This window comes from Nipponia nippon, unplaced genomic scaffold, assembly GCF_047370975.1.
Source record: "Nipponia nippon isolate SJK-2023a ecotype South Korea unplaced genomic scaffold, ASM4737097v1 scaffold_6, whole genome shotgun sequence".
Lineage (NCBI taxonomy): Eukaryota > Metazoa > Chordata > Aves > Pelecaniformes > Threskiornithidae > Nipponia > Nipponia nippon.
Window position 1 is genome coordinate 57,859,160 of NW_028262380.1, and position 27,709 is coordinate 57,886,868.

General features: G+C 41.4%; 1 long non-coding RNA gene across 1 annotated transcript; it reads left to right on the plus strand.

The window, feature by feature from the left end:
* Positions 1-3,529: 3,529 nt before the first annotated feature.
* On the plus strand, positions 3,530-26,380 carry LOC148051498 (uncharacterized). Its single transcript, XR_015699904.1, has 4 exons — positions 3,530-3,566; positions 4,515-4,601; positions 12,261-12,367; positions 26,291-26,380. It is a non-coding gene; the product is annotated as an uncharacterized LOC148051498 (long non-coding RNA).
* Positions 26,381-27,709: the final 1,329 nt, after the last annotated feature.

Consider the following 27,709-nt stretch of genomic DNA (forward strand, 5'->3'; position numbering starts at 1 on the left):
TCTCGTAGGAAACGTGATGCTTTGTGTCCCGGTGAGATGGCTTAGAGTAGTCTTGAAGAGCATGTGCTGTGGGACCTTCTTTCTGCCCCTCCAATCTCTGGTATGCTTTTGTGCTGGGGCTTCATGGAAGCTTGCACAAGACAGCCTGTAGTTGTACTAAGCAGTGCTCACCCAAGGGAATGAGCAGTAACAAACATTGTTTGCCTTGCTTATGGGAAGAACTCAGTCATTTATAACTAGATTGGCAAAACTTAGAGAAAGGGGCTAAATCATGTCCTCTGATGTAGGTTTTTGTGGAAACTGCTCTCTGCTAAGGGCATAGAGCCGGTTAGCCATGTTGCATCTCTCCCTATGCTGGTAGGTGTGTGGATGATGGAATGAGCATGTCTTGCTCTCATACCAAACCCTCGGTTTTTGGAGTGTGCAGTAAAATGCCCAGAGCCATCAAAATGTCATGGATTCCCTGGGTGCAACTGTCTGTGAGGACGGCGAGCTCTGCGATGGCTGCAGGCCAGAGCACTGGCACAGCACGACTCCATCACTGCCCCCTCACCTGGGTTTTCTTTCAATAGAAAGCAGGAGGTGTCAGATGGACTGTGTGCCCCCGAGGCTCATCAGCATCCAAGGGAAAATGTGAATCTGAAGCTGGGAAGTGCTCTCAGGATCCCTAGTGTAGACAGACCCATTGAGACCAGAGTTTGACCGACTTCATTATACCACCCTCGGCAGAGCCTTGTAGATGTAGGAAGGAACCACTCACTGATCCTGGAGCATGCAATATGAGCACAGCCAGGGGTTTTTCTCTTCCTGCTGCTTCTGCTTGGAGATAAAGCAACATTGTCCTAACTCATAATTTATGACTGTTCTTTATAGCAATAAAAAAAAATTGGAAAGAAGCTTTCTAGCACCATTTGCTGAAGTTCTTTCTCTTAACAGTCAAAAGATTCGTAATTAGAAAGAGTAGTGTACTTTATTCTATTCTGGTTATACAGAAACTCGTTAAGCACCATGCATCCAAGTGCACTGTTTTATATAAACAAGACCTCTGAGAGAGAGATAGATGTCTGATAAAGATGAAAAGGAAAACAGACTAATACCAGGCCACATTAATAATGGCCATGTCATGTTCTTAGAAAACAAAAGTCATCTGCTGTGCAATTATTACACATTTCACAGCAGGACTGGGGCAAGGTAAAGAACAGAGATGTATACAGAAAGGCCACCTATAGATTTTAGATCCAAATGATTTAGTTGCAGCTAGGTTTGAAACTTTGCATGATTTTTGTTCTGTGATGAAATGGGATGGTCTCTGTTTTGCTCCCAAGTGCTTAAGGCTGGTATTTTGTGAATGTTCTTTACTGAGACCTTCAGGATGCAGTTGTATTTCATGCTGAACTCATCTAACCTTCAACAAACGAAGCTGAGGGAATTTGTCTTGTTATGTCTAGGTAGGGTTTAGATTATCGAGATGCATTTAGCTGTGGCTTCTGCTGTTAATAATGTATTTAAACTAAATGGATAGTTCAAGTTTAAAACTCTTCCTCTGGCTATGTCCCCTGGTGGTGCTGTGTGGATGGTTTGAGCTCTCTCAAGTAGTTTAGCTTTTCCCTCCAAGAGGCAGATGCTTTGACCACCTCCGCTTCACAGCCCTGCCATGTTCTCTGTGGTTTTTGGAGGGGGCAGCCCTCCTGAGGTGAAATCAAATTTTGCTCTGCTCCCTTCAGGTTTTTTGCATGTGCTGTGATTTTTGTTTCTGGAATTCAGAAAGCAGAAATAGTACATGAGAAAAAAAATGCAAGTAGAAATGGCTTGGGTAGCCTCTCAACCCGGTTTTATGGAATGGAGAGAATGAGGTTTTCCCTGGGTGATGAGTCCTTTGGTTTGCTTAAATATTGAGAAAGGAAGTCAAATCCCCCAAACTCCACAACCTGTGGAAGATCATCAAACTTCCATAATGTGAAGTAGCCAGGTCTAAAGACCTTAACCACCTGTATACTATATAGTTATATAGTTTAATATATAAAAATTTATATAAAGCTATACATGCATATATACATATGCATATACAGATGCACTTAGTAATATAGTGTACTTTTTTTTTTTCTAGTAAAAAGCAGGGGTTTGGGCTTGACCAGTCTGAGGAGATATGTGACTTCCACAATATGACTTGCTCTATTCCAAAATAAGCAGAATTTAACTTAAGATGTCATTAACAGCAGTTCACATTATCCACGTAAAACAACGTAAAGGTCAGACGCTTCCACTGAGACTAGAGCAACGTACCGAAGTATGCTAGCTTGAGTTTTAACTGAGATGATTTTAAAGGCACAGTTTACATAAATATTTGTAGTAGTGTACTTATATGAACTGAGCCATCTTAACTTTTTCCATAGATAATTGTATAGACTCAGTGAAGTATAGGCTGTAGGCACTTCTGCTATGCCTTTCACTGACAACAGTTCTCCTGTGTAACATAATAGGCCTGATTACCACCAGCACTGAAGTGAATGGTTCAGCCTCTTTGAATCTCTCTTTATGACCAAACTCTCCAATATGTTTTCTAAATAAACTGTTAGTTTCTCCTCTGTTCCATTTTCCACAAAGTTAGCGGCTGTGGTGGATGCTATGCGTTCATGATCAAGAGTTCCCAGACCTTGGTCTTTATGTACGTGATCACAACTTGTACTCTTCAAAATGATAACGAAACCTCATTAGAGCAATTGGGCTGCTAGAATAAAGGCTGAGTGTGACCATAATTGATAGATTTTGGTCAGTCCCTTTCAATGCCCTTCCAGTGTAAATGACCTGTTCTTCTAAGTCATTTGGTGAATTTAGTTGAGCTTGCTTTCTTCAAGCTGTTGTTAAGCTCTTTTTCTACCTGTTAAGTTTTTGACAGTCTCTGTAGAAGTGACTACAGTGCTCTTGTCTATTAAAATATTTTCTGTTTTAAGTACTTATCACTCTTTCCGCATCTCTGTGGTCAGAGACTAATGGTTACAGCAGTGACAAAAGGTTCTCGATAAAACTGAAAAAGTCTCTGCATATCCCCTGGAGCCAGGAAGGTCCAAACTCCCAAAAGATTCAGTTTCAAGGAGTCCTCTGTTTTCAGTTTGGGTGTCAGAATAGGTATTTAAGAACTGCCCTGTAATCCAATTGTGAATGGGAATCATAGCAGCAGGCTTACCTGCAGCCCATATATTTTCTGCTATTGAAGATGCATAAGCAATAGATTCTCAGCTGCTATACAAATGTTCCAATAAATAAGCAGTAGCTCTCCACTGCTACTTCTGAAGGACAGTCAAGGAGAGAGTGAGCTATTGCTGGAGTGTTAACTTGAATGGGTAGAGCAGAGATAAGATAAAATTTGCTTAGTAGAAAAGTACTGTGCTGGTGCTAAATGATTAGTGGACAGTTCTGCTTCACACAAAATCAATCCCTCGGTACTTGCTCAGCTTACGTGTAAAACTATGTATTTTCTAGCTGCTGGCCTTCACATCAGATGAGATGTCAAATGACGCTCCTCCTGTCACTCCCAAGAAGTCTGACTCAATGGAGGTATGCACCAGGTGAGCACACTAAACAAGGGTGAGCAACTTTCCTCTCCCAATGAGCCACACGCCAAATTTCTCAAGTGATTGAGGGCCGTCAGACTTGTATCTTGGAGAGCCAAGGAAGGGGAAGCAGTGGGTGCAGTTCACCAACAGGAGATGATTGTGGCCTCTCACTGCAAAAGCAGGAATGGAGGACATAAGACCTCATGCCAGAGAATATTAGCAATCTGGCCTCTGCTCTCCCTGCTAACTCATTTCCTTCTACAGCTGCAATTTTGGACTGCCACAGGAGTTATATGATTGCTGAGCTTTGTTCCTGGCCGTATGATTCATCCTCGGCCTGAGAGTGCACTTGAGCTGCTTGCAAACTGTACATACTCAAAAGACAGAGCATGACAATCCTTGCACTAACCTATGTCTGTGCTTATGAGACTCATAATGTAGGAGCCATCTCAACAGAGACAAATTAAGCCAATGCTCAGTGTGCTTGAAAATCCTCCTTAGTCCCTGGTGTATTCACTTTTCACTGCTTCAAAATGTAGCTGACAGAGACGCCTCTATGTCTTCCTCCCTTTTTTTGCTGTTTTTATTATTCTTCCGTCTTCCTGTATTTCTGTCTTTATGCTGATTGATTATCAATGATATACAGCTTTTGGCCTAAGGTTGATGAGTTAGATCTTGAGGATTTGGTTTGTTTATTGAATATCCAGAATACCCAGAAATTTTTGGGGAAAATCCACTGATAAATTAGAGACAACAAAAGCATTAGACAGAAATGACAGGTTGCTGTTATTTCAATGCAATGCTATTATGGAACGTAATAGTAACATCATAAATTTCCCCTGCTGAATTCTTGTGCACACAGTCAAGTGGGTTGCTGGAAAGGTTGTGAATTAAGTACCCAAATCCTGGTCAAATTGAAACTGAAAACCCAAACAGTTGATTGGTGTTTTGTTTTTTCAGTTGTTTGCAAAGGTTGTGAGACAGTGTGAAGTAACCGAAGTGCCAATGTTCTCTAATGGAAAAATTGAAGTGAGCCATGTGCATTTTGTAAGTATCTCCAGAGGTTTTACCTCAATCACAAATCAAACGTAACTAAAAGTAAGAAATGCTGCATGCCCATAAGATCCCACCACAATGGAGTTAACAATGAATTGATTTTATGCTAAACTGCGTTACGTCCCAAACTAGCAGCAGAATTCAAAACCGCTTCTACAATGGCAAACATTAATGCAGCTGCCTGAATAAGAATTTTCATTTCTCCATGGTTGGAGTGCGGTGTACGTCTCAAAAGACGGGGGCTCTACTTTCGCCAAAAAAATGGTCATTTTGTTTGCGAGTTTGAGGGCCAGAAAAATCAGTTAAGGAAGAAAGGCAAACATGTCATGCAGTGGCAGCAGAATGGCCCTCCGTATGCACTGGAAGGCACTTGGCACAAATTGCATAGCAGCAGAAATGCACCGGTGGCGGCTTTTATGGTAGCCCTCACTGCCTGTCCCAGCCCCTCTCTGCTCCCTGTTCTGTTGAATAGTGTACCGTGAAACAACTGACTTTTCTATCCAGTACGCTAAAATCCAAAGACCGCTGCATGTTTGACAGGTGTGTTGCTGTTAATATTACAGATTTTAAAATAAAAATGGGAAAGTGGAGGATAATTGGCCAATTTGTAGCCAGGAGGTGGTACTTGTTTGAGATACATGCAGATTATGCTTTTCTCTACCAGTGCAAAAATCCCAACAAATGATCTGAAAGAACAACTGGCACTGGGGTGAGGATGTGTGTGTGTGCGCGCGGGTGTGTGTGCGTGCGTGGTGTGCCTGGTAGGGTTTTCTACCCCCTCTTGCAAAGCACAGGCCTTAATGAGTTCCAAGGGGACAGTGGCTTGTCAATCACAATATACTTTTCAAGTAATAGTCATCTCTGCCCCATCACAGAACCACAAGGCATGAAATAATTAGAAAGCCCAGAGTAACTGCTCTGTTTTACAAGAGCAAAATCCTTGTGTGGATCATTTACATAAACTTGTCACTTCCCATTACGGTTCTAATGCAAGCTGGGTAATAATCATGGGACCAGGAGAGGGGAGGTCAAGGTATGATGCTCCTCCATGTTTGAAGCACAAGGTACGCATGTGCCCAGCTTTCCATCCCCCACTGAATTAATGTAAAGTATCTTTTATTTTCCATTAAATAAGAACTATTCATGCTGCTATGGTAGCAGACCATGTGCAGCCTCCTCTTCTTAAGAGAGAAAAAAGGCTTTTGCGTCAAGCCATTGTTAGGGGAGAATTCACTTTGAGGAGCATTTCAAAGCTGATCCGATTGGGGAAGGAATAATGTTAAATATTTGGTATGAAATATTTATAAGATGCACACACGAACATCTGACAAAGTAGCCTGGAAAATACACATTCTTGTCTTTGACAATTTTAGCTCTTTCTCTCTGAATGAGAGGGTGGAGAGAAGGTGTGTGCATAGTGAGAATTGTGTATGTGTATAAATGCATCTAAACACACGCACGCATACACACACGCAGAGGCAGACACACTTGCGTACAAACGCCTGAATGGGTTGATGGGATTTAAGGCAATCTGCATCTGAATACTGCTCTCCAAAGATGGTAGCAATAAGGGCTTGCTGAAGTCTGTTTTAATCATTGTGAACGAGAAAGCTCTGCACTAATGCCTATCGCGAGGGGCATCCGTAGAGTAATGGAGGTGATGGCTGCTGCTGTTGCTGCTGCTGTTTTCCAGCAACCATTTTGTTGGTGTTCTTCATCACTGTTGTAGGGCATCATCTGCATTTCTGCCACAAAAAACCAAGCCTCTGCTTTTTACATGGATTGACTTTCCCCACCTGCATCTCTGCATGGCTGTTTCCTTTCACTTTTATTTTAAAAAATGAGTACAATTAAAGATGAGCAAAGAGCAGATTTGCTTATAGGCAACCAGAATTTTTTTTTTTTTAACCTTTTCATCTCTTTCGGATAAAACAAGGCAATTTTTTTTTTTTTTCCGAGGGTCTGAGAGAGGTTTCAGAAAAATGGGTTATCACCTCATTCTCAGTCCTTATGACAAGAGATAAAGAGAATGTAATGGCTCACTCCTTATGGCATTCACAGTGAAATGCACGGGGATGGCATATATTAAATAACCAGGATAAAGGAAACCATGTGATCTGCTTTCCTTGTAAGGGGATCTAATAGCTCTCTCTGAAAAACCTTATTTCCTTTTCCTTTGTTGGGTGGGTTTTTTTTGGTCATGTCTCTTCTTTGCCTGCCCCACTTGTACCAGCGGTAGGCTGTTGTTATTCTCTGGTGTAAATGCCTGTCTGGTTTAGGCTGTAAACAGGTTGGAGCAAGACCTTTCTGTATGTAAAGATCCTTTTTACACATGCAGTGCTATACACATTAATTAATAGCAATGGTCTTGATGAACTAAAAGGCCATATATTTATCTTCCTGTGGGCTGGGGATTCACACTCCCTCTAAAAATTGCTAGATCAAATGCCCCAGGCAGGCTCCATGCATTGTACAGCATGTTTTCATGCGAGCAGGCAGCTCAATAGCAAGGCAGCATCGTTTGCCCTCATCTGCCAGCTTTTGTCTTTGAGTGGAAGTGTGGGGCCTGGCGAGAGGTAGGATATGAACTGTGTCCAGACTCTGTTCCTTATCTCCGAGATCACCAAGAGGGAGAGCATTGTTGATGGATTTAAATCAGCTTTTTCCCCCCTTGTGCACAACAAAAGTCTAAATCCCCTTTCAGGCCAGATTGCTCCATTTCGCTGCATGGGCTAGGCAGATTGGAAACATGTTTGTCACTCAGCTTTTCTCCCAACCTAATCAGTAGACACTGGGGTGGTGGGATTTCGGTGCTCAATGTATCACCCTTTAATCTATGGAGTCGGCCTTTAAAAGCTGCTGATGCTGTTGCTGCTATGTGTGAGCTGCTGCTGTCTTTCATTTCTGAAGACAGATATAAAAATAATGTTAACCACGAGCGTAAGCAGAGGGTTTAGCAGGGATTTGAATCTAAAATGTGATACTTAACACAGGCCAACTTGATTTGGTCCAGCAGAGCTGAACCCCTTATTCTGTTATAATAAAGTGTGTTGTATATGGAGAAGATTGCAGCGGGATTTACTGCCTCTGTGCTTTAGTTCTGCTGATGAATGGGCCTAAAAGGTGAATAACCATAGGCCACAGGGAGGTATGGCTGGAAAAAAGTGGCTCAGTGGACCTGTCTGCAGGTTTCAAAGATCTCTCTGGTAACACCACAAGCTCACCAGTGTCTTTGCAGTTGCTGAGGTCCATAGCATCCTGACTTCATCTGTGCCTGATACAGCAATCCTAAAGGGACAAATCATCCCAGCAAACAGGTGTAAAGAAGCAGGTTAGCTCTTGTGAGTTTGCAGAGGTCAGCAGGATGCTCAGAGGGAGAGTTATGTGATAGGTGTGATGAAGGATGTTAAAAGCTTTAAAAGAATGTAGGCTCTTCAGGGCAGAGGCAGCAGCTCTGTTTGCACACAAACAAGTCTGTATCTGCATGCACACACACATGTACCTGTTGTGCTAAGCACAGCCTGAACCAGATATTGACTGAGGTCTCCAGATAAATAATAATTCCTTCCAGGAAAGATGTATTTCATTGACTAGATATGCAATAGCGTTTCTAATTTTTTCTGCCACCAAAATATGCTGTGAATAAACTACCTTGCGTCCCCTCGAACGACATCTGAACTGTTCTGCGGTATTAAAAGGTACTGGTAACATGCAGAATTGCGTCTACCAGCCCCATATAATGTCCTGTATGGCCCATGAGAAGCTGAGCTATGGAAGGAATGCAGAACTGGACACTTGGGAAGTAAGGGTGGTTCAAAATTTCAGCCCAAAGGTTCAAGCTTAACACTTTGCTGTAAGGAGGGGCTGGCTGGGTGAAATCAAACAGTTTTTCAGGAACCCATTGAGTTGACAGGTGGGGAGGAAGGCTTGCTGGCGCTCCTGCCAGTCTGGCATCCCACATTCTCACCAGCCTGCTTCTGCGGGCATTGGGTCCCGGCCTGGAGCTCTGACTTTCCTGAAAGAATAGGAAACTAATTTTTCTCCTCTTTTCCTCATTTAACATACAAAAGAGTTTTGAATGAAAGTTCCATTTCCAGCAAGCTCGAGTTCTTTCTTTTTAGTGGTTGTAAACTATGGCCAATTGTTTTGTTCAAGTGCTGAGTAACTCCTTTAGTTTTGGCTACCCAAAGACAGCGAGAAAAATACTAGTCTTCTTTCAGAAACCCTCCTTTGTTTTTGGGAAAGAACACAGATTTTTCAAGATTCTCCAGATTCTCTCTAATCCTAGAAGAACTAGAGGACTATTAAACAGGCCATAAAAAGGCAAATTTTCCTGTGTGTTTGTGATGGTACTGATTGTCCCAGCCCCTATTCCTACCTGGATTAATAACTGAGAATGTTTTCAGCAACTTTCAGTATCCAAGTCCAAAATTTCTAATGAGATGGACATTGTCAATACCTATGGGAAGAGCCTTTGGCCTGGTTATGAATAAATGTTTTTTTTTGAAGATGCCGTTCCAGTGGGTGTATCTAGAAGTGGGGGATGAGGATTTCAGTGTCTTCCTGGATTGGTCAGTAGCAGAGACTAATTGAGATGGATCCTAGGTAAGGTCTCGGAACAGCAGGAGCAGGTGAGAGGCTGTGATGAAGATCTTAAAAACAAGAGAGAAAATGTGAAGGAGTAACCCCTATCTCTCTCTCTCTCAAAAAAAAACCCCACTAATTTTTTCCAACGTGACAGTTGAAACCCTGGACACAGTATACTTAATGGTACAAGTCCAGCTGGCTGTTGGGGCAGGCATTTAACCCAGTTCCCTGGTGAACTACGTGCAAGCAATCTGTATGAGGACTGCACAAGAGTGAGAACCTGGTCCCAGCAGTGGGAAGCAGGGAAAGCAAGTGGTCTCCTAGATGATCTCTCTCTTTTAAAGCAAACTGTGTACATGCACATGTATATACATATTTATATATATTTATAGCTAATTTAATTAAACAAAATTTCTTACAACCTGACAAGACAAGATTCAATCAAGAACTGCTTTTTTTTTCAGTTCCCATGTTCACAGAGAAGTTCCTAAGAAAGGAGGGCTGGATATTCCAACACAGAAAAGTGTTGGCTTTTCAAACAGATTGTTTACAGAGGGTTTTGGTTAAATCATCTCATCAGTTAACAAAGATTTAAGCTATGCCTATGTGAATCACTGATATTGCAGGTTGGATTGGCAACTAAATGGGAAAAACTAGAGAAGAAATTCAGCTCAGTTTAACTGAAAATTTTAACAAAAGTTTAACTTCAGTTGACTAAAAAAAATTTTTTTTTCCACTAGGATGTGAATGGATTTTTCTCATTCAGGACAAAATACTCAGTGTCAAATGTAACTTTTTGTTTTATGGTACTTTTAAGGAGAGGAAATGACAAAGTAGATGCAATCCCTCTCATCCAAGAACTTGGTGATTAGGGCACTTATTCTGTATGTGGGAGGCCAGGATTACATTCCTTCCTCACCTTGAGGACATTTGAATCAATATCACTCAGATATTAGGGCTTTATTTAAGTGGAGGAGAGAGCAGTTCTTAACTCCTCTCGTTGTTCTACTTTTATTGGGAAAATACTTGAAATATTTTGGAGGCCATGGAGAGAATAATTTTGTGGCTTAGTGCACTCACCTAGGAGAAATGAGATCTGTGCTCCAGGCTGCGTTACACTGACTACTTAATTTAAGACTGGAAACACCTCCTGGAGCAGGGACTGCAATCCTTTTCTGCTTCCCCCGTGACTCATCGAACCATTTAGTGATGAAGTTATTTTGCACGCTGAGCCCTAATGAATGATTTATTCTATGTAAAATAGAACAGATTGAGCAGGAGAGACTGAGACAGCCTGACCCCAGACTGACAGCCTGGCAGGTAGGTTAATACCTGGCAGATGCTGGCTCATATGCTGTCCAGGCCAAGGCAGAGGTGGGACCCAGCTCTGCCACAGGCCAGCTGAGTGCCTGAGTGACAGCTCTCCAGCTACTTTGGAAGACTTATAAATCTAGCAACAACTTTCTCTTCCCTCTCTCTTGTTTGGTTTTTTTTTTGTTTTTTTGTTTTTTTTTTGTTTTGTTTTGTTTTGTTTTTTTTTTGTTTTTTTTTTGTTTTGTTTTTCTTTTTTTTCCTTCCCCTTCTCCTTGACAAAGCTAAAAACATTGGCCCGATGTTAAAAATAGCTGTGGGAAGATAAGAAACCACAGTTAGCCAAAAAACCTTTTGCCCAGTTCTTTTCTTGACATCCTAGTCACAACTACAAGTTGAAAAAGATAACTGATAGTTACCTTGATTGCTCAGTTGGTTGTATGCTTGAGAAAGGAAAACTGAACTTTAGTAAGAGCTTAGGCCCTCTTGTCAGATCAGACAGTATACTAAAAAACATTGGGACTATAACATGAATACAAAAGACAAAAGGTAAATGAGCTTTCCAATTACAGGAGCACTTTTTTTCTTTATTTCCCTTGTTTCTGGGGCTGAATCCTGGGGCAGAGCTACAAGAGGCAGTGCAAGTAGCATGATATTAACAATGGAAACATTTTTAATCAAAGAAAAATATCTCAAAGACAGTACCAATAAATTGGGACGGTTTCCTTCCACCTGCAGACTGAAGGGAAGGATGGACAAAACACCTAAATTGTGGTAAGGTCAATCCTGTGTATTCAAAAGGGTTACCTAGATGAGAAGGACTTTCTTACGACTTCAAACTGTGTTTTATTCCTTTTCTTGCCTTCTTACTCTCCTTGAATGAAAAAACACTGAAAGTCAGAATTTTAGAACATTTTCCCTGCTTTTGCACATAAGACTTCCTTTCTGCTCTCACGTTAATCCTTACCCTGCTTTCTTCTCAAAGCTTAGGTCCCTTCCAGAGTCACTGCCATCAAAAGATTCCCCAGCTGAGAACGATGCCAAAATAAACTGCTTGAGGTCCCACCTCCCAAGACTCTCAGGAATTCCAGCAGAGACTGATGAGTTAGATTTGGCACCCATTTTGTATTTTAAATATGTTATTTTTCCCCTCTAGGTCATGGATATTTAGACAGATGTGTTTAGAGATTTGCAAAAATTAAGGGAATGACAAGGTTAGCTCACTTTGTATTATCTAAGTGACCAAAAAAACCCAGTCGTTGCCACAGCAAGCTAGCAAGACATCAGGGCCAGCTGTTCTAGGCTGTGATGGAGTTTGTTTTCTTCTTTCTGTTAGTAAGGCACTCTGTTCAGCAGAGATGTTAAGACCCTTATGGCCTGAATTCTTGCCAGTGTCATTCCCTTATAACAATACTTTGCACCTTTGTATTGCCTGAGATGCTAAAGTATTTGCTCAGGCCCTGTGAGAGGCTGAACTGGGCACCTGATATCACCTGTGAAAAGCCCACTCGTAATGGCTTACACCTTCACCTCTGTGCTTCTGCTGGAAGCAAAGCTCTTTTCCTAAGCAGAGGTGGCTGCCAGAGAAGGAAAGCCTTTTAATTGAAGTGTTACACCTGAATGACTGTTATCCCTGCAGGAAGAAAAAAAAAAAAAGAAAAAAACCCTCTTGGGACCAACAAATAACTGATGAGTCTGTCTACTGAGGAGCAGCAAGAAAAGCATGTCACCTTGTCTTGTTTGGTTTGGCAGAGCTGGAGCGCTCATAAGAGACGAAGCTGCTACAACTTGCCTCCTGCTCCCCGAGCCACGCAGCCTCCACTGCCAAAAGCGCTCTTCCATCGCAGCGTGCGCGGCAGGTAAGTGTCTGCCAAATGACAAAACACAAACCTCCTAACGAGCAGCTGAGGGTAGGGTGGGGATTCCAGATAGAGACAAATCTATGTCCCTCAGGAGATCTGGAGCAAACCGATCAGTATAAGAAGTATTTCACTGCTAATTAAGTCTTGATCCTTTGGCTTCACTTAAAACAGTTTGAGAGTATATCAAGTTTGAGAGCAGGTGCTGACTAGCTTGAAAGCATTGGTCCATCAAATCAGGTAAGGGATTTATATTCAGAAACTCCCCTAAAAGGGAGACTGTAACTTGCTAAGTGATAGATATACCCAGGCCCTTTCAAGTATAATGCATTATTGACAGAGTTATAATGCTTCTGACTTACTTTTGTTCCCCCAAACGCTTGCAAAATTCCCCTCTGCTCTGAAAGAGCCTCCTCTGTCTCATGTTCTGTCCTCTTCATATGTGCATACGGAATGAATGCCGAAGGAAGCATAGCCAGGTGCAGCTCGGAAATCCCAGGAGTAGTTGCTTCTGCTCTTCCTGCCTTGGTTTGGAATTCAAATCCAAACAGGAAAGTCTGAGTTTAGAGGAGATGCCACCTCCGTTCCATTGCCTTGAAAACTTTCAAAGGTTAAGAGAAGAAGAAGGTTGGATGCATAGTCCATCTTCTCCCCAGGTGCCAGAATATTTAGGGGAGTGGTCACCTTTTATTAATAGCTCTTAGGTTTTCATGATTGACCAGAATGAAGAAAGGCCCAGGAAATGTGCAAGTGAAAAATAATTAGCTGCATATGCAGTGGGGAGCTGAGACAGAGAGGTCATTAAAAATTTGGGTTATGTTTTTCTGTATCCGAAAAACTTCTTTCCTAATGATCTCTGTGCTACAGAAAACAGCAAAGCAGGTTTGAATAAATAAAAAGCTGTACCATGCCTCTCTACTGATACGGCTGCCTGAGGACAGAATGCAGAATAGTACATACTTACAGCAGCTGGCAGTATGACCAGCTCCAATTGCTTCCAATCATAAGTTGCCTTAAAATCATCATTAAAAGATAAATTTTTCTCATAATTTGCTCTCTGAAATTTAGGTCTGTAACATTCACTTTAAAAAAAAAAAAAAAAATCTTTCCAGTGTCATAGTACTGCATTCATGGGGCTAAAAGCATTCTGTACCTGCCTCATCGGTTGAATGAAAGGGATATTTACAAGACAGAAAAACATTTGCAAGTACAGCAGTCATTCTTTCATTATTCCTCGTTGTGTTGTCGGTGTTCTGGAAGTGAGTAAGCACTCTTTAAGATTTCTGGTATGCCTTCAAATTTCTGCTGCTCATACTGAGAATCTGAACCTGCTATACTGGTGATAAATACTGGTAGATGGATTTTCTTCATCATAGGAAGATTTTTTTAAGTGAGATCTTCCCTCAAGTGTTGTGGTGGTGGTATTGTTACCAGTGTGCTTCCAGTCTTGTGGAATTTGGCAGGCAACTGACAGTTGGAAATGTCTTTTCTCTGGAAAGGACAAAAGCAGCAGTGCAGGGATGTTTTCTTCCCTGATATCATGCCTTGTCATGAGAAATCTTTGCATGGCTTTCTCTGTCTCTCCTATTGCTGTGTAGTGCCCTTCTGTGTCTCTAGCTTATGTGGTGCTCTCCACACTTCATGAGGTTTTTCACACTACAGGCTCCTGAACAGTTAACACAAGGCTAGTAGGCCAGCTGCTGTCTAAATCAATAGCGTTGTATGAATGTAATTGGAGGCAAAATTTCACCCTGCAAGAGATAAACAAACTTAGTCCGGTGTGCCTTGTACTGTGCAGCAGATCCATGTTCTTCAAGCTCCACTAGTAATGTGTCATTCACCCAGATCACTTATGCTGCTTTTGTAATGAGGACTCTTGGAGCCTGTGCTTCCAATTGTAGTTCTTTACTACCTGAAAAAAGAAATCTTTCTAATTGGACAGAAATAGCGAAAGGATTTAATTTTCCACAGACAGATCTGCTATAAACTATCCATTCATGACTTATGATAGCTACACCTGCTGAAGAGTATTTTACTGAGTTTAAACATCATAAGTAAACAGAGTTGCCCAGTATGTTGCATGGATGAGAGGTGGTTCAAGTTAGTGTGACAGACATTACAATATAGGGGTGCACAACCAGAGCATCCCTATTTAGAGCACAGAAGAATGTGGCATTAGTGTAGGTGTGTTGCTATATACTATCTCTGATATAAAACTATGTGGTTTCCTGAAGAAATTGGGCCTAAATAGTTTTCAAGGTGAAGGACTTGTGGAGGACTCCTGAGAGAACCTCTTTCATCTGGACCACAACACTACAGGCCCAATGTGGTTGAGTGAATTAGCCTATTGTTTTCAGCAGGGGAAGGAAAAAAGGGGGTTAGTAAATTAAGCAAAACATCCAACAACACTAGGCCATCAGTTCTAGTGGTTATACCTTTCATTTGCTCTCAATTTGGAACACTGGAAGACGGTTAATCACGTGAACCCAGAAACAGAAGTTGGGAAGGAAATAAGAACATAGAACTGTGGCTTTCCAGTTAAAATGCATTTGTGATGTCAGTTCTTCATCCTGCTGTAGTTCCTTTGTGCTCCAGCAGTGAGGAGGAAAGCTGCATAACACTTGTCTCCATGGGTTTGGTTTTGGGGTGGAAGGAGTTGAGCATGAGGCTGCAGCCAGGGAATGTGCACCTTCCAACCCAGCTCCTTTGAAGTAGGGCCCAACCTGATGGACTATTTGTAGCTGCAGAGCATCATTGCCTCCTTTCCTGAGGGCCTTTTTGCCAGGTGAAGCTAGCACGAGGGGTCACAGAGCAAGAGAGAGGCATGTGGGTTAGGAGATCTAAATCTCATATGCAAGAAATGAAACATGGAAAGTGATCTGGCAAGCCCCATGGAGGCATTTTCTGAGCATGGTTGGCCAGTCCAATGTGCCATTTCAGCACTGCAACCGTACAACCAGTAATCTATGGTGCCTTGCACTATTTCTTTCTGGTTGCCAGAGTCCATCTTTGGATCTACTGTAAGTTAGTGAGGCTGTTCTAATGTGAAAGGGGTGAAAACAGGAGACGAAGTTTGCTTAATCTTTTCCTCTTTTCCTCCATTGCTGCATTAGGCAGAGTTTGGTTGAAACGGTAAATTGGTACCACTGGCTGTATTGCTTTCTGAAGTGGTTAGTGCATGGGTCAAAGTTTCAGCATGTCTAAAATTGACCCATTTAGCGTGTCTAAAATTGACCCATTGAGCCCAGACTGCAGTCACTGAGTGTCTCAGCCAATGCCCTGTCAGATATTGGCAGCAGAAATAAGGTGTAAGACTTTTATGCTCACACATCCTTGGGTTAAAAGACCATTCTCACTTGAATTCACTGAATCGTCTTCTACTCTAGATTCTCTTGCATGAGTCTGAAAATAAATTATGCATCCAAATTAGTGTTAGAGGCCACTGTGTCTTTCCCAGCCAATACTGCCTGAGGCTTTTAACTCTGATCAGGATGTGGATAATTTCCTGTGAAGGTGGAAAAATTGTGAGATACTCTTCAAGTACCAAGAAATAATATTTAAACTCTGGTTGTTCTTATTTCACAAGAGTTTTAAAACATTGTTTGAAGCTGGTGTGCTGGAGGAAGTAAGCTAAAATCAGCTTAATTCTTCCTCACCTTAATTGCAGTCGTGTTGTCGAAAGGGGAGAAAAACCCACACGTTGCTGTACTGCTATCAGTTTTTGGAGGAGCTGAACAAGCACGATAGAAACGTTAAGGCAGTCAGCACTCTCCTCACCTCTGCCTTCCGGGCCCCTCTCTGGGGTGGATATACAACACCTCCAAGATATGGCAAATGTCCAGTTGCTTGTGAGGCCATGTCCCCAAATTTGAGCTTGGAGCTACCAGCTGGCAGAGGCAGCAGCCCTGTGCTGTCCGGGTGGTTACAACCAGCAGCTTTGAAGTTCTGCCTTTCAGCTATCTCCTGTTGCACACAGCTTGTGATACATGAGTCTGTGTCCTGCAGCTGTCACCATTTAAGTCAGCAGGCATTTGAAGCAATGCTGGCCACCCCGGGGAAAGGGGCAAGAGTTGAACAAAGTGTTCATCTTCAATTAAACCATTGGGATGCCAGTGCAGAGTCTGATTCCCTGCCGCTTTCTCCTCTAAAACTAGTCTCATGTCTCCGAGCTTTTTAATAGGAAAGAACAGAGGCAGCTGCCAAGGTCTGCTAGTTAGTATGGGTTTGAACCAAAGGGGAAAATCAGTAATGGTGTCAACTGGTTTGTAAGTGGAACAAACTGATTTTTAGGTAGTGATCTCAGTAAGCTCCAGCTCCCCTTTAGACTGCTGTCTTCAGTTTGAAACTTTGCTGCTGAACATGTTAGAGGAAGCCAAGATAATACCCAGGCAGCTAAACCAGCAGAAGGGTTTTAAAATGTTTCCTTGCAGTGAGCCAAATTCGGCTCCAGCGTAAGTGCAATTCCTACTAAAGCCAGTTCTGAAACTGCTGCTGAAGTTGGGTTGAGACCAGTGGTCCAGATCTTCACCTTGCATTGTGCTATCTGGGTTGTCTTCACCAGAAAAGACTTCACCATGCAAAGAACAAGCAAGAGGAAAATATGACCCACCTGGCTGCTGCACCCATTTAGTCCTGGGCTGAATTTGCTCAAGTATCTCTTTTTTGTCTTTCTTGCATATTGAGTATGCCTGCCTGTTTTGAGCCACAACAAAAGCAGTAACAACAGACTTTGACACCTGTGTTTCCTCCAGCTGTGAGTCTCATCTTTTTTTCTGCAAACCACTTTATCTGCTTCAGAATGTGGGGCCAGTTCTCAGAATTACAAATGCTGCTCTGCAACAAATGGTCTCTTCCTTTGCTTCATCTGTACAAGTGTGTGCTTCTTGGTCTTATTTGACTGTTTCTATGAGCTTTATGTGCTGCAGGGTATGCCCCTGACTTATGGAGTGAGTTTGATACAAATTGCATAACAAAACAATTTACAGTGCAGGCTCACATGTTTAAATCCATGGTTATGTTCTTATGGATTTGACTTTTTCTTTCCCTTACCAGCTGTCCTCCCTTAGTGACTAGTGCTGATAACAGCCCTGCTGAGAAAGCAAATGGCAGAAAGCAAATTGCTGCTTCTAAAAAAAAAAGGGGAGGGGGGGGCGGAGAGGAAGGGGAATGAAGGAGCAAAAAGGAAAAAAGGGTCAGAAAAAGTTATTCTAGAATGCAAACTGCTGTTAAGCGTGAATAACTAGACTGGGAATCTTTGATAAGATTGGAATCATTGCCACTGAAATGAGTGGAAAATGTTGTCATTCACAGCAGAAGAGCAGCAAAAGAATTTATGGTATGAAAGTTGTCTGTCTTCCAGTGCCTCTGTATGCACCATGTGCTGGGCCACTTGGCAGGCCAGGAGATTACGTAAAAAAAAAAACAACCTTGGAAAGTCTGCTGTCTTTGTTTAGTATATCAGAAATGCTATTCTTCCATAACCAGAGCAGCAGCTCTGTATTAGAATTTTTAATACAGGGTAGGGAATATACCCGGGAGACATGAAAGCTGTCCTACTCCCATTTCATGAACTTTCAAAAGGACACTGAGGATAGAATCAAAAAAATATGGTGGGCAGTAGCATAAGAGTAACCTTCCTCATTAAAAAGTCATTCATGTTTACAAGAAAAGTAGACAACCCAAACAAAATCACATCATATGGGCCTTACACGCTGTATCGCAGCAGGAAAAAATAGTACAGGTAGAAGAAAAGTCATTGCAATGCTCCAGAGGTTGTAGCCAAGAAGCCAGGAATGTGGGATGTAGTTGCAATCTCTTGGACAGCTTTGCAAATCTTACTATTAGTTTCTTAGCCTGATCCACCTGCTTCCCCTCAATGGGTCTGAGCGAGGAATTCTGTCTGGGTAGACACGTCTCCTGGCCTAGATAATTAATTCCATTCATTTATTTTAATTTAATTAAAACAGGAATAAATTTACATCACAAATTAGTTGTCGCTATTTTTATTTTTTTTAGTGTTTGCATTTAAGTCAGCTGGAAAGATCAAATAGACTTGTTCATTTCCCTCTTTGCTTGTAGTTGTTTTTCTGTGCATTTCCCGTTCAGGTTCTTATGTATACTACCTTTTGCTTTTTATTTAAACTCTACTGTATGTTTTCAACAATATTACTTAAACTGTGTCTAATCCTGCAAGTTTCTTTTGTGGCATTTGTGGTCTGCTGGACTTTCACTTCTCTTTCATAATTATTTAGAGCCTGTAGTGTACATTGGTAACTGCAAATGTGCAAAAGGGTTCAGTCTTCTGGTTAGAATTTTTCATTTGGGAGATATCTGATCCATGGTACACCATTTTCTAGCCCCAAAACCCAACTTATAAATATGAACAGGTAGCAGGTGGTTAAATTTGGAGAACTGCTACATCATTGTTTTGGGAATTAATAGGCAACCTTTGACTCATTTAAGCCAGTCCTTAAAAGCCTTTGTTCTAGCTTATAAAAAAGGGTGATCCTACTTCAAATAATTTCTCAGTCTACCCTCAGCCATTGCATTCCATACTTTGACTAAAAAAAGCTCAAACTTTGCAAGTATACCTAGCTTACCCTGGCATATTTGTGCATAGGTAATAAAAGGCTCATTCCTGACCTGGCTGCATCTTCTAGTCCCTTTATATTACTTTGCTATATAAAGTGCAGAACACATATCAGGCTCAAAAGTATATTTGTAAAGGCCTTGTGGTCTTTACATGACTATTTATTAGATGGTTCTTCCCACAACTAACAATAAGAATTGATTCATCAAAAGATATCAAAGTTATTTGCATAATGGGTGCATCAGGTAAGCTTATACTTTTAGAAAAAAGTATTAGCTCATGTATTTTGACAAACATGTTCATTTTTTTTTTATCCTGTTACACCCAGTCTCAAGAGAGCCTACGCAATTTCATGTACTTTGTGATAGTGTTGCATATACTTTTAAAAGCTATGCATAAGCAGCTTACTTCCTCTTACTTTAATTATGTCAGTCTGAAAAATGCTACTGTCTTCATATAGAATCTCATGTAAAATGGTCAGGAAAATATTTACTGTTCTGGTTTTTTGAACTACTTGAATTAAAATGTTATTTTCTTTCCATAGACCTGAGCATCAGGATAATAAAAATAACCACAAAAAGTCTCCCTGCTTTATAGGTGATGAAAGTGATTTTTACAGAAGTATATGAGCTTTCATCTCATTTGAATTTTGTAGGACTTTTCTATAAGGACAGAATGTCTGTAAAATATTATGTTACCGAAAAAGGGGATTTTCTGCTTGAACTGTTTTCTGTCAGAGCTAGTTCAGATAGATTGGGCAACGAAACTATTTATTGTAAATTACTATTTTTTGCATATGTTTCTCTCTGACTTCTCAGCTGGTCCGGCCCATCTCTAATGGGCAATGGCATTGAGAGCTGTGCACTTGCCTCTGGGTCTGTCATGAGGCTTGGCTGGAGCTGGACCTTCTGAGAACTGGCACAGCACACTTTCACACGCTGCAAAAATAATTTCTTGCGCTAATCCCTCGTGGCATTTACATATTACACAAGACCCTCTTTATAGAAGAAAAACCCAACATTTTCCCATGACCATAGTTAACGCACTGTAAATCTGTGAACTGTTGGATCTGTGGGCCACATCTCGGGATACTTTGTCCTCCAGAAAAAGACTTGATACAGCAGTATGCTCTGTATCAGAGAGGAAAGCTCTGGTGTAGTTAAAACATTAGTTCTAGGCTCGAGAGGTCTGAGTTAAAATTTCAACTGTGTTCGACTGCTGTGTGACTAGTTGTTAGGGCACTACATAAACACAAACCCAAAATAGGTCCTCTTGTGATAGACACAAAATTCAAGAGTTTAAGTTTACAACTGCCCTGGCTCAGTCTTAAGGGTTCATTGAGCCCACTATCCAAGTGATTATAAGCAGATGAACAGGGAAGACTAAAAATAAGGAAAGAAATATATTTCCTCCAAGTACTCTCCTGATTCCCAACATGTCATAAACCTGATGTGTGGATTTTTTCTGTTTGATAACCCTAAATGTCTGTCTCTTCAAGGTCCTTGTACAGGTTCCCTGTCAGCCCATGCAAACATTTTCCACCCACAGCATCCTTTTCCAAGGAGTTCCGTAGCAAACATAACTGTTGTCTTTTCTTTTTCCCGAGCCTTGCTCTTGCAAGTTTCATTTGGTGCCCCTTAGCTCTCACGCTGGAAGAGACAGCGAACAGTCAATTTTTATCTGCCTTTTCCAAGATGCTCTTTAATTTGCTGACCCCTGTCATGTATCACCTGTCCAGGTTGTCTCTTTTCCAGGCTGACAAGTCTCAGCCTGCTCAGCTAGCCCTTCAGTTGCATATGGTCGTGGCTCTAATGCTTTTTCACTAGTGGGGATCTTGACAGAAGATTTTGTGGCAAACTTCTGTCTTTGTGTGTGCATGTGCAGGTACATATATTTATATGTAAAATATATATTTTTATATATAAAATATAATGAAGGTTTAAGAGAGCAGTTCTGTACAAAACAAGAATAGTATAGGATATTTATTCTGAAGCTAATATTAACAAGATGAGGCTATTTAATTGTTATTCATTGGAAAACAGGAAAAAAAGTAACCATAACCTTGTAAAGGACCTTGTAACTTTTTCCTGTGGGACCCCCTTTTTACCTGAATGGCTACATGCCCATTTCTGTAGAAGCAGGAGCTCCAACAAAATGCCCACTGAGGGTGACTGCACAGCCAAACAAATGCCCAAGAACTCTATAATACATTTGTTGAACTTGTCTTTCAATATAGACAGTCTACTTTTGCTCAATCTTGTTGAGGAAAAGGAAGGCTGAATCTCACTGCTGCGCAATAACTTCTCAGCGCTCACTTCACAAGTGAAATCACAGGTCAGGTGGGTTTCAGGACCTTCTGACTTTCTCCTGCATGCTGCTTGTGCGCTCAGCCTGAGCGCATCATGTCCATCTCCATGACTTTGGGGATAGCTGGGGAAATGCCCACTGAAGGCTGCTGTGCAGACACGGTAAACTTGGGATGCTGGGCTTGTTGCTAGTACCTGCATGTTCGTGCCTTGCATCAAAAGCAAGCACAACTCAGAAAGTTTGTACAGAGGCTCTGAAGATCCAGTTTCTTTCCCACTGTCCCCAAGGTAGAAGCCACCCTGATTCCTCTCTTGGGCTCATCCTTGTTACCCTTGTCTGAGCATTTGAACCTTTTTTTTTTTTTTTTTTCAATGACAGGGTAGCACTGCACAGGGCACATAAAGTGTGAGCAAACCATGGATTTATAGATGGTACACAAAGTAACATAATGGTGTTCTTTGCTAGGAGCTGGGACACTTCCTAATATTTTATTTGTTTGGGGTTTTTTTGACTATTCCCAAGTGCTGAACTGATGTTTAGGAAAGTACGCAGTCCAGTGTTTGCAACCTAAGCAGAAAAAACGCTAGGCCCGGTGCGGGCAACAGAATAGAGCATAACCAATTGTAACCTAATGGAGCAAATGAATACCTGTTCTTTAATAAATAAATGATTTTTTAAATATAATTTTGCTTAGATATCTATTGAATTCATGTAATTTAATAAAAGTATTTTTATAGGTGGATTTGACTAGGATGGAGAGATGGAGCTCAGCTGCTCATTTCAGGACTGGAAGATAGTGGGGAGCAGAGGTGCTTGAGAAGAGATTGTTTTGCCTGCCTTCCACATACATTTATAGGGCCGTCTCTGCCTTGGTTGGTTCTGAAGCTGTTTTTTTCTGAGATTGCAAAAGGCATCCCCTCTCTGTTACATCAGTCTTGCTTATTTACAAACAATATGCAAGGTTCTCCTCTACTAAAACAGGGTGACAGTAAAAAGAAAAGTGATGCTGTGGTCTTTAACTGTACCTGTTCCAGGAGTTCTGTATTTTTGTTCTTTCTCAGAACCAAATCACCAATGTCTTAGTTGCTGATTCAGGAGTGCAGCCATGGTGAAATCCTGTCTCCTTTTTACCTCTGCACAGACAGAATGAATAACAGTGTGTATTTCCTCCACAAGATGATAAATACATAAATTATTAGGTGCTTAAATATTTTGGTAACAGGGCACCAAATATGCATAAAAGATAGTGAGATTATTTTCTTTGTCTCTTTTTTTCTTTAGCTCTCATTTTTTATCTCAGTTCCTACTCATGCACCAAGATTTGCGTGCCTGTAGGCTGCCTAAACCTGATGATCAATGGAGATGAGACCCTATCAGATCAATGCTCCTCATCTGCTTTGGTGACAGGTTCCTGAGCTTAGCTCAAACCAACTTTACCGTCCACCAAAGAACTGGCTTTGCTTGAGACGTAGATGAGGAACGTTTGTACAGATCGCGCTCATGGCTCTGATGGAGAGGAAATAAATCTCCAGCAGAGGAACACTAACAAACTTTAAAGAAGGGCTAATGAATGATGCCTGTGTTTGTCCATGCCCCTGGTCGTTGCTAAAATGCTTATGATTCATCTATGCATAAATGCTCGGAGTTGCTGTGGGAGCAACGCAGGCTTTCACAGCAATGTTCCTGTGCTCCCTGTTCATGGCAATCCTCTTCTCGGGAGCCTTGAGCAGAAAAGCATCAAGACAGTGAGATGCTGACTTTGACTGATCCTTCTGAGCTGTTTTTGATCAAACACAATCTTAAGCCCACACCCAGGAGTCTCTTTCAAAAAACAGAGTTCTCTCTTAGAAGTAAAGATCCTCTGTACTAAACTAGAGGTCTGTCCTCTAGTAAAACAATACATTCTGGCAATTTTACCTCCCCCTTGAAATCTTACCCTTAGTCAGAGTAGGAATGGTTTCAGCCAAGGAACACAACCTTTCACAATACCCAACTGAAAGTGTGTAAAAATACATGCCTATGTGTTTTTTATCTCCTTCTGCTTCAGTTTAACAATAACCCAGCATATGACTCCCTTAGTTGGCAGGCTGCTTACAAGAAGTCTGCCATTTCTATTGCTGACATATCTCTTGCTTTTTACTCCTCCAGACTGTGTAGCATATTTAATTAAATTTTGAAACTTCAGTATGAAGTTTAGAAAAAAATAAAGATAATGTTCATGGGGAGAAAAAGGAATTCTTTTAAAGTCAGCTTCATTAACCATTGGGCTATTAGAGTGAGGGTCACTTTGCCCAGACTGAAATAACTGGATCTCCCTAATTGCATTTTATTTGAATTATTTCTTTATTTCAAACATGTTATGCTTGTTAGTGATTTAATATGACTGGAAGCACAAATTAATTATACCTGGCAGCTAATTGTAGGAAAGTTATGGTGATCAGTGTTTATGCTGGTTATTTTTAATGTCTACCTTTAGTTTACATACTTGGATCAGTTCCCTCCCAATCATGAATAAATATTTGCTGCTTAAATGTTCCCATGCAAATTGGATTAATTTTAGCATATTCATGGCAGAAGGACATCACTGCCTACCCTCAATATTAAGCTAGCTGAACAAGCAAAGGTTGGGTTTTTTTTTTTCCCCTGCTTAAGCAGTAAATGAACTAGACAGACAGAAAATTCAGCACAAGTTTGCTTATCCCAAATGGTTTGGGGGCATCCAGGGTATTTGGAGAGATGGAGGTAAAGGCAATCAAAGAACTGACCGGGAAAGCGACTCTTCCTGGGGCCCTAACCTTGAAGAATTTCAGTTAAGCACTGCTCAGCTAAATGGGATGGTAATTGGATAAAGAGGGTGGTAAATGTTTGGGCTTGGGTAGGGACAGAATTCAGCACATGCCTATATGTTTTTATGTTTATAGCACCTCATGCAGCCTTTGTGTCCTCTCTGATGCCACTCAACTGCATCGCATCCTGTGGTGTAAACGCACTGTGACTTGGGCACCACAGACTCTCCTTTCTGCCCATTTCATTAGCTACCATTTCAGGTGTGGTACAAGGAAATGTTCCCGTGGGACTGTAAGGGCAGAGGGGCTGTACTTTTTCTCTACACCACCAGTGTTTTGTGTTATGCTCGGCCCCTGCATGCTGACTCTGGGAATGTGGGCAACTGATCCTGTGTGATGCTGACTCTCTTCTCGTCGGCAGCTGGTAGCTTTTTCACAGTGCTATGTCCTGATGGTGCCCTCTGAGTCGTATCCTTTTCAGGGGATTGCTTCTCTTTTCCCAGTTCTCCTAACAACAGGGGTGGGTCATCCCTTACTGGAAACTGTGCAGTTGAGAAATCCTCATCTCTGCATTTGTCAGCTGAACTGAATTGTGGAACAAGCCTTGAAGTGGAAAGCCCTTTCAGTCAGAGATGTGACTCTTTTGGCTTTTTTTGGCAGATTAATCGGTTGTAGGAATGCTGTTCCTTTTGAGACAGAAAGTTGCTGAGGGCTCGTGCATAGTTCTTGTGCCGTAATACGGTATCAGGAACAAGCCGGAGACAAAGGCACAGGGATCGGGCAATGCTGTAGCGCGAGAGCCAGTAGCCAGCTCTGTACTGCAGACACTCTTGTTACACAGCCGGCTGTTTGACTGGGAAAGCCATCATCATGCGACAACATCTGGATGTTCAGCGTTTAGACGATGCAGTGCGTGTAGGAATTTTAAGGGCCTAACTCTAGGCATCAGGATTTGAATACCTCAGCCAGGATACTGAAACCAGCTGGGAAAATGCTAGGATTTTGTACCATCACTCAGACTTAGCTTTTCAATGGTTAAGGCAGTTGGATACAAGTTGCGTTTACTCGCTTCCTGATGTCTTGGAGGATACGAGACCTCTAGGCCAGTGGAACAAAGGAAAGAAACAGATTCAGTTTTTGGTTTTGAGTCACTTAGACTTGATCTTTGATGCAACAAGATAAATAATATGCACAGAAGTTCAGCTTTCCTCCTCCCACTGTGGTGGGTGTTGCTGGAGGTCCTAGAGGATAGGAAGATACAGTCTGAATGATGTTGGAAAGCTCAGCAATGAAACAAACGGTCATCATATCGTAACTTCCAGCCTCCTCAAGCCCCAGAACAGCAAATCTGACATCTCTCTGTGAGCACGTGCACATGTACATGATTGATGCCTGTGCAGCTTCTCCAGTGTGTCCAGAGTCACTGTACATGCACTGCAGGAGACTCGAGTGCCTCCTGTGATGTCTGTCCCTCTGAACTCCTGGGATGCATCAGACACTTGTGTGATATGGAGTCAATTTTTGCATGGTTGGTGGCCGTTCGTCTGAGATTTCCAGATGTTCCAGCTGCTAATTGTCTGGAAATCTGGTGGAATACTGCCCAAAGCAGTTGAGTTGGCAGGCTTGAAATGTCTTTTACGTGTCTAATTAACGTAGTGCACATGTAAAATACCTTCCTGTGCGAAGAAGACCAGGAAAGAAAAGTACAAGTTATTAACAAAGGCAACTAAATTAGAACTTCAGTTCTTTGTGCATCTTGCAGACCTTCATTTTCACATTTCTTATGTTAGTGCTATTATTCTACCAACATGGAATAATAAATATTCAGCAAGTGTGTGTACTTGTATTTACATGATATGTTCTGTGACATTTTTGTTTTTGTGTATGTTTCAAATTCAGCTGCTTCCTTGACGCCATAGCATTCCTTGTACTTTTGGAGACATTTAAACTTTGTCTTGTGAAGCCTTGTGCCCGCTCATTTATGTCAGGTTGAACATACTGAGAAACCTATCACACCCAAATACCAGAGACGAGTTCATGGACTTTTTCCAAGGCTGCTTTTCCTAGGAGAAGTTTTTTGATCAGATGCTAAGGGTATGGCATTATATCTATGTATTATTTACAGTGGATGATTTGAAGCTTTTTTGTAGTTACCTACCTGCCTAGCGAAGTTCTGCCACTTTGAATTTTGAGGCCTACTGGAGTAGTTACTCTATACGTTTCCTTTCTGTTCTACGCTAGTTAAGATATTTCGTGATGACCCAAAGGAGCACAGGAGATCCTCACTGATTACCTTTGCGGGTGACACAGAACTGGAAGGATTATGAAGAGGCCAGTGATATAGACCTTTCTGCATGAATTGATAAGGTAAGGGAAATTTAATTATTTGAATGTTTATACAATCAGGATAGGATGGAATATGAGGGGACAAATATTAAGGCTATGATGACACAACGGGAGACTGTGCCTGAGAAGCAGTGAGTACAGCACGTGGTGGAAATTTTTTAGATAGACAGCAGAAAACAAATTCCCAGTGTAACAGCATCCGTTTGACTTAATGACGTCCTTTTAAGGTGTTAACCATTGTTGGAGGTATGAGCAAGGAAACTTAAAATACAGAGAATGCCATAGCAAATATAAGCAGGAATTCTCTGCAGTAAGGTCCGAGTGTCACATTCTGCCATCCGCAATTCAAAGAAACTAATGATAAGTTGAAGACAACGTGGAGAAGAGATGTGATTGCTCAAGGAGAAAAAGTCCTGTAGAGTGTGTAGGAAATCTGAAACTCACTCTCTCTAGTTTACCTAAAGGTAAATAGTAAGAATAATCTTGGTCAGAGTCTGCCAGGACCCAATGTAGTACAAAGTTTGGAAATAGACTCTTCTGTTTGGGAAAGGATCTAATTGCTGGAAATTGAAGCAAATCACATTTTAACTAGAGAAAAGGTGTGTATTTCTAACAGAGAGGGTAATTAAGCATTGGAACATGTATTCTTAATTGAGAAACATCTACAGACTATGCAATTTTTTTTATTTTTTTTTTTTAAAAAGCTGGCACCATTCCCTTGGAAGCAAAACTAAGGGGAATATTGTTGCATGAGAAAGGTGACCCATTCCAATTTTACAAGAATGCTTATTCAGCTGAGCTACTTTATTTTGATCAAAATTATATAAAATAAGAGGATTTTGTTGTAGCACTTTCTCTAAGTTTTCTACTGTCTTAATAAAAATCCTGTAACTGTTTAATGAATTCATGTTGTTTGGTATCTGTGAGTATTTTGTGCCTTACCACCATGAAGTATTGAACTGTGATAGGGTTTCAATGAGAACCCTACCATGAAGTTGGTTCAGGTGTGTCCTGTATGTGCCTCTTTGTGGCCAATATCGTCCACTGGATCTTCAGCCAGGAGGAAAGATTATTGCTGGTGTCTTTTGTTGGAAGGCCATTATGAGATTCTGATATTTAGAAAAGAGAAAAAAAGTGAACTGAAAAATCCTACCCTGCATTATTCTGAAAGTACTTCTTTGTATTCCAGAGTAGCTGTATTTGTGGGAGGTGTTTAGCAAGGTGACATTCATAATTTTGTTTTGGGAGGTCAAGAAGGGGTAATCTAGACACGTGGGAAGCAAAATTTAGAAGAAATAGGATTTTTTTTGAGTG